Here is a 15,000-nt window from a genome sequence, read left to right as displayed (position 1 = left end):
CAATTACAAATCCAAAACAAATTCATTATACTGTTATACTCTCAGAAAACAAACACATTTCCAAAATTTTTGGCCATAAAATTTGTCCTACAGATATCGATGAATTAAAAGGACCCCCTGCTTGCCTTACACTCTAAAACCTGAGACTTTCATTAAGTCACAGGTTTGAGAGTTTATGACAAGATGAGGTTCATTTCAATCCTTTGTTTTTTAAAAAGAAAAGTACTCGGGCTACAATATTAAAGATTGTGTTTTTTTTTTGGAATTCCACAGTATAAGTATGTGGGAATAATTACTAAATGTATGAGGTTCATTTCAATCCATTGATTTTTTAAAAGAGAAGTACTCTGGCCACACTATTAAAAATTGTGTGTTTTCGGAATTCCACATAATGGTATGTGGGAGTAATTACTTAATGTAAGGTAATTTTGTTTTGCTTATTCTTTCAATACCCATATCCCCACAACAACCTCGCGTTTAATCTCTATGACACTTCCTTTTTACATATTTTTGTATACGAGTATATGTATGTGTTTCTCTCTCTCTCTCTCTCTCTCTCTCTCTCTCTCTCTCTCTCTCTTCTCTCACACTCTCTCTCCCTGTGTGTGTGTGTGTGTGTGTGTGTGTGCATGAGTGTGTGTTTGCATGTGTTCTTAACACGCTTTTGATATTTATCTCATGTTTAAGAGTATGAAGGAGATGTGTATCTCCATGATCAAAGAAATAAATAGTCAGTTCAAAATTTGAAAATCACGTATAATGTTTTGCCAAAAAAAAAAAAAAAAAATTGTAAGGACTTACTTGTAATTGGGAAATGCTTTTCAGGGGTTTCGTCTCGTTTCTTTTCATTTTTGTTTGTTTTGGCTTGCATGTAACATTGGGAAAAATAAGCCCTCACCTGCTTAATATATTCAAAGTTGAAGCTCTGTTATAGTGCTTATAACCTATAGACAATCGTAAACAAAGGGTAACCTATAACAAACAATTAAAAGGTATAAAGTCAAAATATACATAATTCAACGTGTACCAAAAGCTAATTGTGAAAACCACATGTTACACCCCCCCTCCTCCTATTCATCCCTCTTCCGTCAGCTATGACTGTCACCGTGGACCACCAACTTTATTCTAATTATATATAATAAGGGTAGTAAAATATTAGCATGTCCTAGATTTCACCGTAAACAAGTTATTAAAGAATTAAACAACTATAATATTGATGGTATTAAATGCTGTCACCAGTACTACCCCTTATACAACAACCACCACCATTTCTAACTACACTCCTATCGCTGCTTTTGCTGCTTTCTGACTACTACCATAACTTCTACCTCTACTAACTACTTACTTCAACTACCACAACACCATCGTCGTCATCATCATCATCATCATCATCATCATCATCATCATCATCATCATCATCATCATCATCATCAACAACAACAACAAATCAACAACAACAACAGCAACCACTTCTACTACTACTACCACTACTACTACTACTACTACTACTACTACTACTACTACTACTACTACTACTACTACTACTACTACTACTACTACTACTACTACTACTACAACTACTACTACTACTACTACTACTACTACTACTACAACAACTACTACTACTACTGCTGCTGGTGCTGCTGCTACTACTACCACTACTACTACTGCTACTACCACTACTACTGCTACAACAACAACAACAACAACAACAACTACTACTACTACTACTACTACTACTACTACTACTACTACTACTACTACTACCACCACCACCACCACTATTACTACTACTACTACTACTACTACTACTACTACTACTACTACTACTAACATACTACAACACACAACAACAACAACAACAACAACAACAACAACTACTACTACTACTACTACTACTACTACTACTACTACTACTAGTTGTAGTAGTAGTAGTAGTAGTAGTAGTAGTAGTAGTAGTAGTAGTAGTAGTAGTAATAGTAGTAGTAGTAGTAGTAGTAGTAGTAGTAGTAGTAGTAGTAGTAGTAGTACAACTACTAATACAGCTACAACTATTACTAGAATTATTAATATTTCTCTTTTACATAGAAAACTCCATTACCGAACGCATACTCTTTTCACATAAGAAAAGAGCCTGCGAAGGGCATAATTGTATGCTACCCACAGACTTCCATGGTGCAGACCACGTGTCTATCCGCTATACCAAAAAGCGAGTCACTGAATTATTCATCCTCTATTGAAATTTAGAAATATGAATTTATAAATCATAATGTAATGCTATCAAAAGTCACAAATTAGGAAGATGCATTGAATGAGATGAAATTTTGGAAATGCACACCTTATTGATTGTATCTAAAGATCAGTAAAACTTTTCATTTTTAAAAACTGAGTCCAACCATCATTCATGTACCGTCCTGCCCCAGTGTTATGCTCAACATGTCTGATTTAATCTTAAAAAAATCAAATACATTTAGAAACAACAACTGACGAACTGATTTCAACAACACAAGGAAACCTTCAACTGCCTCAGCACATTAACACACATGATGACATTCTAAAGCTAAGAATACTTGAACTAGACATAGATTTGTGGAGGCAAATTACTAACTGGATAATAGAAACAGACTGACAAACTCGAAATGACGCATACATTTACGGCAAGCGTCCATAGAGACTGCGCAGCCATATTGATTCAATCTTGTGTACTCTTTGCCGACCGTTAAAAACCAATTAACTGCAGTAATCTGAAACAACGTGCATTTAAAACTGTGGCCAGAAAGCTCGTCCTCCAAATATCAATCGATGTAAACGACCCTCATTTTGGCAAATAACTATCAAACCTGGGACTTCGTAAAGTCTTCCTTAAATCTTATTTTGCTAGGACGAGGGTCGTTTAAATTGATCGATATTTGAGGAACGAGTTTTCTGTCCAATTTTTTTTATAAGGAGACTTTCTAGAGTACGACAGTTAAATGGTCAAAGCATATCACATGGTATTGCTCGCAACAGTTTGCGCAATATAGGACTTGGTTTTGGATTAATCAAATTAGTGGGGTTTTTTTATCCCGCCAAATAACTCACGAGCTTGCGATTTAGTTATTCCGGGATAAAAAAATATAACGAATTTGATCAATCCAAACCATGGCCGACTAGAGTATTATAGTAAGGCTATGATCCAAACCCGTGAAAGAATACCTTTATTCCACCCCTCAAAGTAATATTCTTAGATATTTCATATAACCAATAATTAATTTGTAAAAATATTTCATTTTCAATGAATTCAAGTTACACATCTCTCGTCCCTGTTATCAGAAGATTTTTTGAAAATTGTCATAAAACAAAAAAAAAAAAAAAAAGAAAGTCTTGTCTAGACACTTACCATGGAAATGTGATAGGCTTTTCAAGATTGTCATCCGCTTCTACGGGAATTTACTAGAAAATGTTATACCACTACAATTTTAGCATTTACCTAGACCAATTCAAATAATCCAGTAAATTTTTTTGGTGGTATTTTTTCTAAATCAATCTGGCACTAGAAAATCGTCTCCCAGTCTAGACATAAGCCGGCTATGTTTTTGTTTTATGTGTGATAAAGTTGTGTGACTTGTCTTTCAATATTTAATAATATTGTTTTCTGAATGGCTTAATGGAAAAATTGTGCAAATCGTGTAACCAGCATGGAATTTTCACACAAAGTACAGAATTTTATGAGAATTTCGAAAATAGGAAGCTCCAAGTTGAAAAATAGTTGGAACCAAGAGTTACTGCCCTTTAAAGGGGACAAAATAAATTTTAATGAATTTTATTTTTTTTCTCAAAAATTTACAGTTTTATAAATATTTTATAACAATGTGGCTATTTTTGTATTCCGTTGCGTACTTTGGACTCACAAATTATTTTTCAATTTTAATTTGATTGAAATATATAGGAAAATACGAATTTCAATTTGGATTTTTCAGGAAATTTTAACAAAAAATATCTCCTTCCTGGAAATTGTTTAACTAGTTTAGAATCTGACATATAATATATTTGAAATGACATGCATTTCAAAAACGTTTTTAATCTTCACATCGCAGGCTTCTTGACGATTGGAACGAGTGAAGAGGGAGTGAAAAAAAACAAGCAAAGCAAGTTCTTTTTTGCGCTCGAGATATGATGGATTTTTTTTCTTGCGCAACACTCAGGGCCGTGATTGATTCTTATAAGGAAGGGTGGACACTGTAAGAACTAGAAAAAATACACTATTAAATTTTACGATCTACTAGTTTTATTAAAAAGCGCTCTCAACGTGAGTCGGGAGGCGAATGTCGTTGAAGCGAGGTGCTCCCCTAGTTTTATCCTTTCTCTCCACGCAACCAAAATGTTCGTGGTATGTGCGACGGCGCACAGCATACCGCAAGACGAATAGGAGGTAACGAAAATAAACCATGAGTGTAAGTGCTACGCGTATAACAAAACAAGGAGTATAAAACCATCATACTACACATAGTTTGTTGAAAACACATTTGGAAAACGTGTTTTAAATCAATCATTGTCTCTAGAGCATTGACCATTGAAGGCACACAACAGAGTACATGGAAGAGATGATTTAACACAATTGCATCTTTTGGAACATCCCTTTGATGAACAGCTACATTTAATCAGATTATGTGAGGCATGTGCAAGGTGGGTCAAAGTGGACCACATTGGTATCCCAACTTCTTTCCAACCAAAATCTGATTTGGAAGGACTAAAGCAAAAGAGCGTTTCAACACATATCCAGCTTGGTAAACTGCTCGGTTTAAATGCTGTTTGAGAGCTTCACGAGTTTGTGGCATATTGTCTGGAAGGCGTGACTTTTTTTGTAAAAAGTTCACGCCGGCATTCATTGACAGCAGATAAGTTGATTGCTCTGTCAAACAACAGACAAATCTCTGGATGATGTTGAAATGGCTGGCTATATCTTCCTCAGAGGGTTGTTTAGTAAGAGCCTTAAATGAATCTGTAACATCATCAAATGCAGCCAAACTGACCATGCTCTTTTCTTTCCCCTCCCTGCAAATGAGCTATCACAACCCGTAAAGGCATGGAAGAAGGATATCGGCCTTGTTCTTTTTTCCATTTACAAATACTCATACATTGTTATACATATTTAGTAAAGGATAGGTCGTCCTTATGACTCGTATTTTTGTTCCACGGGCAGAAAAATGACAATTTTCATTTTTTTTTCTGCGGCCAGAAACATCTAGATATTTTGAAATAATTAAAAGCTAGATATTTGGTAAATAATAATAGAAAACATTAAACTGAACATATCTCCACGATCAAAAACTAATCAAGATGTCCTAATTGGTGAGAATGTTTCTTTTTATGTTTTTGTCATCTAGCCCCAAAACGTGACAAAGTGCGCATTTTCACTAACTTTACGACAAATTTGAAGGTCTTTTCAAAGAAAAATAGTATTTGGAGCCACCTATTTTTCGAATCTTCATAATTTTTTACACCAATTTGTGTACTTTGTTTGCTGGTTTAAAAAAGTGCACAAAGCGCACAGATCGGGCCCTTAAGCCAACGGACTATTATTCAGGTAGAATAAGTAATTGATGGTTTATTTTAATGGTTTTGATGCATGGCAGTGATATCTTCGATTCGCCATTTATTTGTGTTTTTCTGACTTTGACTTTGGCCCCAAAAAGAAAAACGTTGGAATTGTATTCATACGCATTAAAAGGTTTTTTTAAAACGACCGATCTGATGTCTTTTCAGAGTTTATTAAAGCCAATAAATTAAGAAAAAATATCCTGCAATCGTTGAATAAATATTTTTTAACAGGGGCTCGAAACATTATTCAAAGATTACATTTTTACAAGAAATGATAGGGTTTTCCAAGATATGGGATGGGATAAAACAGATTTATATACGTACAAATGAAACTGGTTTGGATATCCTACACTTTGTCTGGGAACTGATATAATGTTTAGCCACAATGGTATTGGCACATCCTACATCTGGGTCAACCTGATGGGTGTGCTCTCTCTGGTCAATGTCATTCCAGGTCTTCGTGCGTCAGTCCATTATGACGTCACATCCTACGTGAATGACATCAGACCTGCCTACTTGGATTATTTTTCTAAAACGTAATTCTAGGGAGATAAATATTGTAGTCTCTATAGTTAACTTAAAAAATAAATATTTTTCCCTCACAAATATAAAGTAAAGTTTGAGAATCTTTAAAATTATGTATTCCGGCATCCTCTTTCATTTTCAGTTAGTTTTATTGACTTTGAGATGTTCATGAGGTTCTGAAATATCGCAATTCTATTAATTTTTCGTAATCATTTCTGAATGATCCGTCCCGCTACGAGTGGAGGTTTCAAATAATGTCCCCTTCTAACAATTCTACAAGGGGAAGATTTACAATTTACCTTATATGTACAAAAATATCCAACAGTTTCTAGTTAAAGAGCAAGAAACAATGGATTACTATAATTTTTTTGATGGATTTGATGTAAACTTTTAATTAATTATTTACAACGTATAATTCCTGTTATTGTTTTGAGACAGCCATTTTAATAATAAGTTCTCAATAGATTATATCAACCAGACTTTTAACGTCTAAGCTCACACATAGTTTTGTGTATTGGTATAATTTATCCGGCTGACGGATCTTGTGAGTATTTTACCTAAACACATAGTATCAATGTGCCAAATGATGTCTCATTTGCATAGAACAGCTCATGCCGTCGCAACAACATACGTCATTGTTCTGTTTGAATGCGAGTCCCCTTTTCACTTTTACGAGAAGTCCTATATTGGAAGAAGAAAAATCTCAACGAAAATATAAACATAAACGAATTAATGAGTGCAATAAATGCACAGCTGTTTGAAAATCCATACTTTTGAATCATACTAGCCCCTGCAATTGGCCGGCAAGTTACCTAAGGCAAAGGCAGAATTAGAACAGTTTCGAAACCGGCGCAGAAGTAACTGCATTTTTCTTATTGCCTAATTTCCAAACTCCGTTGAACATGCATTTTAATGCTGGAAACTCCATGCATAAAATGTTGACACCGAACAAGAAAAACGGACCCCAGACCACAGACTGGCTTTTACAAAATGTAAGAAAGAACCAGGTCTATTTAGGAAAGAAAATCTACGAAATGTCCAAAAATGATCAATGCCGATTGCTGATTCTTGATGTCAGTGATATACCTCGAAATGGTTGTAACTACAAAATAGATTAAGGCCGAGATTGCATTCATGAATCCAGCAGTTGACGCATTTACGTTGAATTGCTGTGAGTACCACGCAATTGTAGAAATAATAATATTCAACTCAGCAACAGCTAGAAACACAACGGCCATGAGAACAACACAAGAGAGCTGCAATATAGATTAAAGATCGAGCCAGTCTCAACACTTGTACTATGGACTTGTGCATCTGGTATATGTTTCCACATCAAGATCATGCTAAGTAAATTCACATCATCCAGACTATAAAACGGAAGTTCATGATCACCGAGGTCGTATTATAACCTTCCTCATTGAACCTAAACGGGACGCTGTCATGAGAACAGTCATTACTGACCCTACATGGTCATGAAATTTACCAGTGTCGCGTCTATGTAGGAGAAGTAGCAAGTAGGAATAGACAAATAGAAGTTAGACAGTTTTTCCCAAAGATGGAAGTCGTCTTTACCCTGTTATAGTTGGGTTAAATGTCCTGACAACTCGACAGATAGTACAAAAGTTTAAGGGTTTAAGAAATAGGTATAGTAGTAGTGGTAGATTTTGGCACGTTATATAGGTATAAATAGGTTAAGAACCTAAATATTAATCCCCGTTAAAGCCGAAATACTTTAATATAAATAAACAGAAGAGCCTCACGGAATAACGTTAAAATAGCCAAGAGAATAATAATATATTTTAATTAATTAAAGTTAAGCTATGGGCAAGTAAGTTTTAATCTCTTTATTGTCTGCCGCTCAAATTATTTTTATTGTTGTGGATGTGACTGGTGGCCACCTTCCTATGACTGGAGGCGTCAATAGGGATGCTTCTGTCTGTTTATTTCATGGAGAAGCCTCTTAGTCATTCTTTGGTTGTCTCAGTGGGTAACTTGATAGCTTCAGCTCTGGATCAATGTGTAATCAGATAGTTGTTTAAGGGGTAAACAGATGGTTGATTAAGGGGTAACCAGATCTGTGAATATACATGAGCAAATCTTTGACTAGTTGCACAATTTTTGTATTCCTTATGAACAGTGATGTTGCAAGGATTTCCAATTAACACACCTTTGACATCACCACTGATCTAAATTTTGTATTAGTCATCATCCTTAAGTAACGGGGTACAAGTCGGTTAGTGGGATGCGGAGAGATACGTAACAATGAGTGCAGAAGAATCCATGATATAAATACATAATACTGCCCTAACCAACAAAAGAACAGTATCTGGCTGACCCAGATCCAACAGGTTTTGCCGCAATCGACACATTTAGTTTTTTCATACATAACTCTTTAATTCCATTGCAAAGGTGAAGTCTTCTCGCATTAAATAATAGTTAATGATAAATTGCCTTTTTTTCTGTTTGTCGGCGATTTCTTTAACGTAATATGTTGCGTAATATTTTGAGATATTGTTCTTTCTTGGTTAAAGCCAAACAAATAACTCGACCTATAACCAACAAAAAGACAGTATCCTTATACGCCGTCTCACGTACTGTTTGTCACGTTACTGTAGAACGAGCTTAAGTCCAATAGAGAGAAAGGAACTTCCGATTTTTTATCTGATGTGAAATTATTACTTTGTATTATTTAGCAATAAGATAAATGTTTTATGAATAAAAATATTACCCTCTTTGATATTCCGCCACCATATATTCGTGTAGAATTGTGAGTCAATTGTCCCCAAATCCTCAACCAATCACAGGCTCTCTACTCGACCGACCGTCAAGATATTACGCTTTTGTTTTGCAAAAAATGTAAGACCTTTTTGATTAATATAGCTAAAATAATAGCTAAAATTTATAATCAAAAAATATAGTTGTGAGGAATTTGAAATTCACATTGCTAAAATCAGTTTAAAAACATTGGTCTTTATTTCAGAAAAATCGGTTAAAAACCAACTGTTTTACGAATAAATTTGATTTAAAAAATTGCATTTGTTTACTTTAGCTTTGTAATTGCAACATTTTTATCTATCGGCCGATTTTCTTGATTTTTATATCATTTTTCACATCTTAATGAGACGAACACGCTGATGTACTCGTTTGATTCAAAAGAGTTTAAAGCACAAATTTCGTTTTTTGATTGCAAGTCCAGCCTTACTAATTAATTCATGAGCGTTGAGACCATTACATAAAACCATTACATACAAGACATCGTGGTCAAGGCCACAGGGCTTGAGGTGTTGCACAACCACTCATCACTTTTGGTCAACCGTGTTCTTTGAGGTTATACAACATACACCGCATTTCTGAAGGCTCTCGATATGCAGCATCGTTCATGACGACGAGATGTGACGTAAGAGGCTAGATCTCTCTCGTATCTCGTCTGTAGGAACGATTTCGTTAAGGCTCTACTAAGCTATCAACAAGGTTGAGATAGGCATTCGTTTGCCGAGATCAATGAAGCTAATGAATACATTATCTGTGTAGTGTTAATTCTTCTTCTTCTTCTTCTTCTTCTTCTTCTTCTTCTTCTTCTTCTTCTTCTTCTTCTTCTTCTTCTTCTTCTTCTTCTTCTTCTTCTTCTTCTTCTTCTTCTTCTTTCTTCTTCTTCTTCTTCTCTTCTTCTTCTTCTTCTTCTTCTTCTTCTCTCTTCTTCTTCTTCTCTCTTCTTCTTCTTCTTCTTCTTCTTCTTCTTCTTCTTCTTTTCTTCTTCTTCTTCTTCTTCTTCTTCTTCTTCTTCTCTTCTCTTCTTCTTCTTCTTCTTCTTCTTCTTCTTCTTCTTCTTCTTCTTCTTCTTCTTCTTTCTTCTTCTTCTTCTTCTTCTTCTTCTTCTTCTTCTTCTTCTTTCTCTCCTTCTTCTTCCTTCTTCTTCTCTTCTTCTTCTTCTTCTTCTCTTCTTCTTTTCTTCTTCTTTCTTCTTCTTTCTTCTTCTTCTTCTTCCTTCTCTTCTTCTTCTCTTCTTCTTCTTCTTCTTCTCTTCTTCTTTTCTTCTTTCTTCTTTCTTCTTCTTCTTTCTTTTCTTCTTCTTCTTCTTCTTCTTCTTCTTCTTCTTTTCTTCTTCTTCTTCTTCTTCTTCTCTTCTTCTTCTCTTCTTCTTCTTCTTCTTCTTCTTCTTCTTCTTCTTCTTCTTCTTCTTCTTCTTCTTCTTCTTCTTCTTCTTCTTCTTCTTCTTCTTCTTCTTCTTTTCTTCTTCTTCTTCTTCTCTTCTTCTTCTTCTTCTTCTTCTTCTTCTTCTTCTCTTCTTCTTCTTCTTCTTCTTCTTCTCTCTCTCTTTCTTTCTTCTTCTTCTTCTTCTTCTTCTTCTTCTTCTTCTTCTTCTCTTCTTTCTTCTCTTCTTCTTCTTCTTCTTCTCTTCTTTCTTCTTCTTCTTTCTTCTTCTTCTTCTTCTTCTTCTTCTTCTTCTTCTTCTTCTTCTTCTTCTTCTTCTTCTTTCTTCTTCTTCTTCTTTTCTTTTCTTCTTCTTCTCTATCTTCTTCTTCTTCTTCTTCTTCATTTAAGCATCTAAGTTTATTGTCTTCAGTGCAAATTAGAGGAGAGAGGTGGGGAAAGGGGGGTATACTCAAACAATTACTTATTTTAAATGCAATACTTTATTATCTCTGATGGTGATAATCAATCGCGGTTGCCCGGTCCTAAACACTACATAAACAGTTTTTAAAATCGCCTTTATTCATCTAAATTATTAAATTTTTGGGGACTTTTGTTGTTTTCTTTTCTTTTTTTTGTTTTGGGTGTGTTTTGTAATGTCGAAAAAAAATGACAAATCCGATTCGAGCGATGGAGGCTCAGTTTCTTTCTCAAGGAAAAAAAATAAAAAACACCAGATACCAGAAACGGAACCAAAGAATCAAACCCGGATCGTTTCGATTTTAATATAATGTCTTATCCACTCAACAATCCTCCTTTCCTAATCGATAGTAAAGCATAAGAAAAAATTGGATGAGAGCAGCAATAATTACATTACCGACCACACTGTGCCATAATATCCATGTAGCTTGTGCTTATCCCAGTGTCTGTCATTTAAAGGGATATTTGCCTGTGACCGTTTTAAAATGACGATAATTGGAATAGTGGTCAGAACTAATAAACATTGAACTAATACAAACTATAACGTGAAACCAAAAAACAAAACAATATCTATTTTTACTCTCTCCTCCTCCTCCTCCTCCTTCTCCTCCTTTCTCTCTCAATCACACATACATACATACACACATACAAAAACACACACATACATACAAACACATATACATACATTAAATACATACATACATAAATACATACATACTTTCATACATACATACATCCATCCATACATCCATCCATACATCCATCCATCCATCCATCCATCCATACATACATACATACATACATACATACATACATACATACATACATACATACATACATACATACATACATACATACAGACAGACAGATAGACAGACAGACGGACAGAAAGACAACGGTCAATTTATTGATAGTAGGCAGTCAGGACAAGAAGTAAAATTCAATCTTTGAGAAATGACTGGCTCGTCACTACCGATGGACGTTTTGTCAACATGCCGATAAAAACATAATCATCATCCTCATCATCTGATGTTTTATTCGTAAAATGTTCCATGAAATTATAAACCGAGGGTAAATAAATATAAAACAAAATTAACAGTTAAATATTATCAATGCAAAGAAATACATTTCATTCTGTTGTCAAATTATGACCATCCATAACAAAAAGAGTAAATTTAACGTTTCTAGCTGTGACGATTCGGGCCGCTCACGGAGAGTTGGGAGAGCCAGATAGGCCGAAACGTCAACAAAAGAAAAGAAAAGGAAAAGACCATGAAAATAGAAAAAGGGAACTCGGAGTGGGAGATAAGGCAAGGCCATTGCACTGGGCGTAGCCTGATCAGAGGGAAGAGAAAGAAGGAGAAAGTCCTTGTTTCATGACAAGACAATGGTAACAATAAAATGAAGGACGTCAGGCTTTACAAACGTGATACATTTATTACATAAACTAAATTAGTAAATTTAACGTTTCTAGCTGTGACGATTCGGGCCGCTCACGGAGAGTTGGGAGAGCCAGATAGGCCGAAACGTCAACAAAAGAAAAGAAAAGGAAAAGACCATGAAAATAGAAAAAGGGAACTCGGAGTGGGAGATAAGGCAAGGCCATTGCACTGGGCGTAGCCTGATCAGAGGGAAGAGAAAGAAGGAGAAAGTCCTTGTTTCATGACAAGACAATGGTAACAATAAAATGAAGGACGTCAGGATTTACAAACGTGATACATTTATTACATAAACTAAATTAGATATAGAACAAAAATAGGAACGATACAACTCTACTTATCCATTCATCGTTTCCCCGATCACCCACGAATAAGGAACACCAAAATAAAATGATATAAAACAGGACCGCTGGAAAGTGGAATTCTGTTCAGTTGGACGAAACTTATAAGAACTCCCTCTGATTTCCCGCGCCAGGTTCGAACCCTCATTGGCTAAAAGAGGTGTTCACAATTCCTAGCAACCAGGGGAAGGTACGGTCCACTTCGGACTCGTTCTGGTGTTGTCCTAACAACCATTGCCATGACATAACACCCCCTCCCCTTCATGACAAAAGGCCCTTGTGAGGGTGAAATGGTAAAGGAATGAAGACCCGACATGGGTTAAGTGAAATATAATAATCAACGAGGGGACAACTAATAGAAATATCAGAAAAAAAACCCTCTGAGGGTAGATTCAACTATTCGTAAGAAACCCGTTGAGGGTGAAATGAAAAAAATAATCCACCGTTTTATAGTGAAGAAATACCATTTACAAATCAAAATCCGTTGAAAAGGGGATAAAAATCATATTAGGGAGGTAGGTGTGTTTTACCACATAATAATTAGTATCAATAAAAGGCACGGGATAGAGCATCTGTTAGGACATTGTCCTTGCTTGGGATGTGACGGATATTTATGTGGAATAATGAATCCAAAGAAATACGTTTTCATTTATGCATCGTAAGCATTGTTTTAACTCATATAAAAGACCAAAAAGAACTAAAATCGATATTTCATTATGACAAGAAAACAAAAAGGGTTCTCGTCTGAAATAAAATTACTACAGTCCACTCCGGATAATCGCAACTTGGTTTATTGCAACTTTCGGTTAATCGAAACATTTCCCAAGAAACGAAATTATTTCTATACAATGTCACTGGTTAATTGCAACAAGCTTCGGTTTATCGCAACTAATTTTTGACCTCAAAAAGTGTCAAATTCAAGAAAAGACAAACAAACGCTCATGATTAATTTTCACCATAGTAAAATTATGACAGTTGAAGAATAGATAGTCGGTGGGGTTTAATTCTATAGTGAAATGTCACCATCCTATTAGAGACAAAAGAGGGCGGGCCTTTGTAGTATGGGAATGTGAGGTCAGCTGTGACCATTAGATAGGAGGTGAGGGGCTGGGCACAGTCTAGACAACAGATAGACAATGACAGTTGTCAAGTTGTAAAGAGAGACTGAGCGATATCCTTTGTTATGGGATTTTCAATTGTGCATTGTGACCTATGGATATGGTGAGAGCTTATTGCCTCTCACCATGGCTAATCTCTTTGATTCTTACAAATATTGAAAAGTAAAGAGTGAAAGTTAATCCACAGTGAATAAAGATAATAATAATAATAAATGTACATTTATATAGCGCTTATGCCGAAGCTTCGAAGCACTTCACATTGACCATCAGTAAAAAACATTACATACTGCATATTCGGGCATTCGAGCAAAAGCTCACACATATCAATATACACACTGTACATAAACATATATTACTCTCTCTCTCTCTCTCTCTCTCTCTCTCTCTCACACACACACACACATACACACACGTCTGGGCTTTGCAATAACTCCTGGTATAATCTAATTTAAATACTTCCCAAAGAGATAGGTTTTCAGTTTATTTCTTAATTTATCAACGCTGCTTTCAAGTCTGACTGACAGTGGGAGTGAAATCCAAGTGATAGGACCTACTGTACTGAATGATCTGTCGCCAAAACGTTTAAGATTAGTTTTTGGAATTTGAAGGTGATACAATTTTGAGGACCTGAGATTTCGAGTGGGGTTGTAGGGGACAATCAAGTCTTGAATGCAGGCAGGGCTTCTTGAATTGATGGCATCAAAACAAAGTAGAGCAATATTGTATTCAATACGAGCTTTAACTGGTAGCCAGTGTAATGCCCTCAACATCGCCTTGACACCCATCGAGTCACTGCAATACCTAGACAAGCCTTGCTGCTCTATTCTGAACTTTTTGTAGTTTTTCGAGTTTTATGTCAGGTAGACCAGCAAGTAGCAAATTACAGTAACCAAGGCGTGAGAGTATCAGTCCACAAACGACCGTCTTCAGCAAATGGAGATGAATGAATTATTTCATTCGATGGATTCTCTTTAATTCAAAATTCAAGGTTTTGATCATCTGGTTTATTTGATGTTCCATGCTGAAAATGTAGTCGTGCACAACGCCAAGATTTTTCGCTTTGGATGGCATACTGATATGACAATCACCAACAAGTATTGATGGTAATATTGTCTTTTTAATATTTGACGGAGTGACGCAAAGCATGATCTTCGTTTTGTCATCATTAAGTTTTAATTTACGCTCCTGCATCCAATGCCAAATAGACGAGCAGCATTGCACAATATCAGATGAAGTTGTATGCATGCCCGATGGCACAGTGATTTGTACAACTGCGTATCATCGGCATACATATGGTAATTCACACCATGTGCAGAAATTACTCGCCCAAGTGGCATTGTATACAGGACGTAAAGTAAAGGACCTAGTACCGAGCCCTGAGGAACT

At 35.6% G+C, this 15,000-nt stretch overlaps 2 protein-coding genes across 2 annotated transcripts in view; one reads left to right on the top strand and one right to left on the bottom strand.

Annotated features, from left to right (window-relative positions):
* LOC144968532 (MFS-type transporter SLC18B1-like) overlaps nt 1–898 on the bottom strand; it is an 8,222-nt gene extending 7,324 nt beyond the window's left edge. The window contains exon 1 of the mRNA XM_078906993.1: nt 802–898. The gene's annotated coding sequence lies outside the window, so the exon portion shown is untranslated. The remainder of the gene's footprint in view (nt 1–801) is intronic.
* Nucleotides 1–15,000, top strand: part of LOC144968535 (uncharacterized) — a 131,506-nt gene that overhangs the window by 64,683 nt on the left and 51,823 nt on the right. The gene's annotated exons all lie outside the window — the stretch shown is intronic.

This window comes from Berghia stephanieae, chromosome 3 (genome assembly GCF_034508935.2).
Source record: "Berghia stephanieae isolate SIO BIC M18660-M18661 chromosome 3, UCSD_Bste_1.3, whole genome shotgun sequence".
NCBI lineage: Eukaryota > Metazoa > Mollusca > Gastropoda > Nudibranchia > Aeolidiidae > Berghia > Berghia stephanieae.
This window is presented reverse-complemented; position numbering and strand designations above follow the sequence as displayed.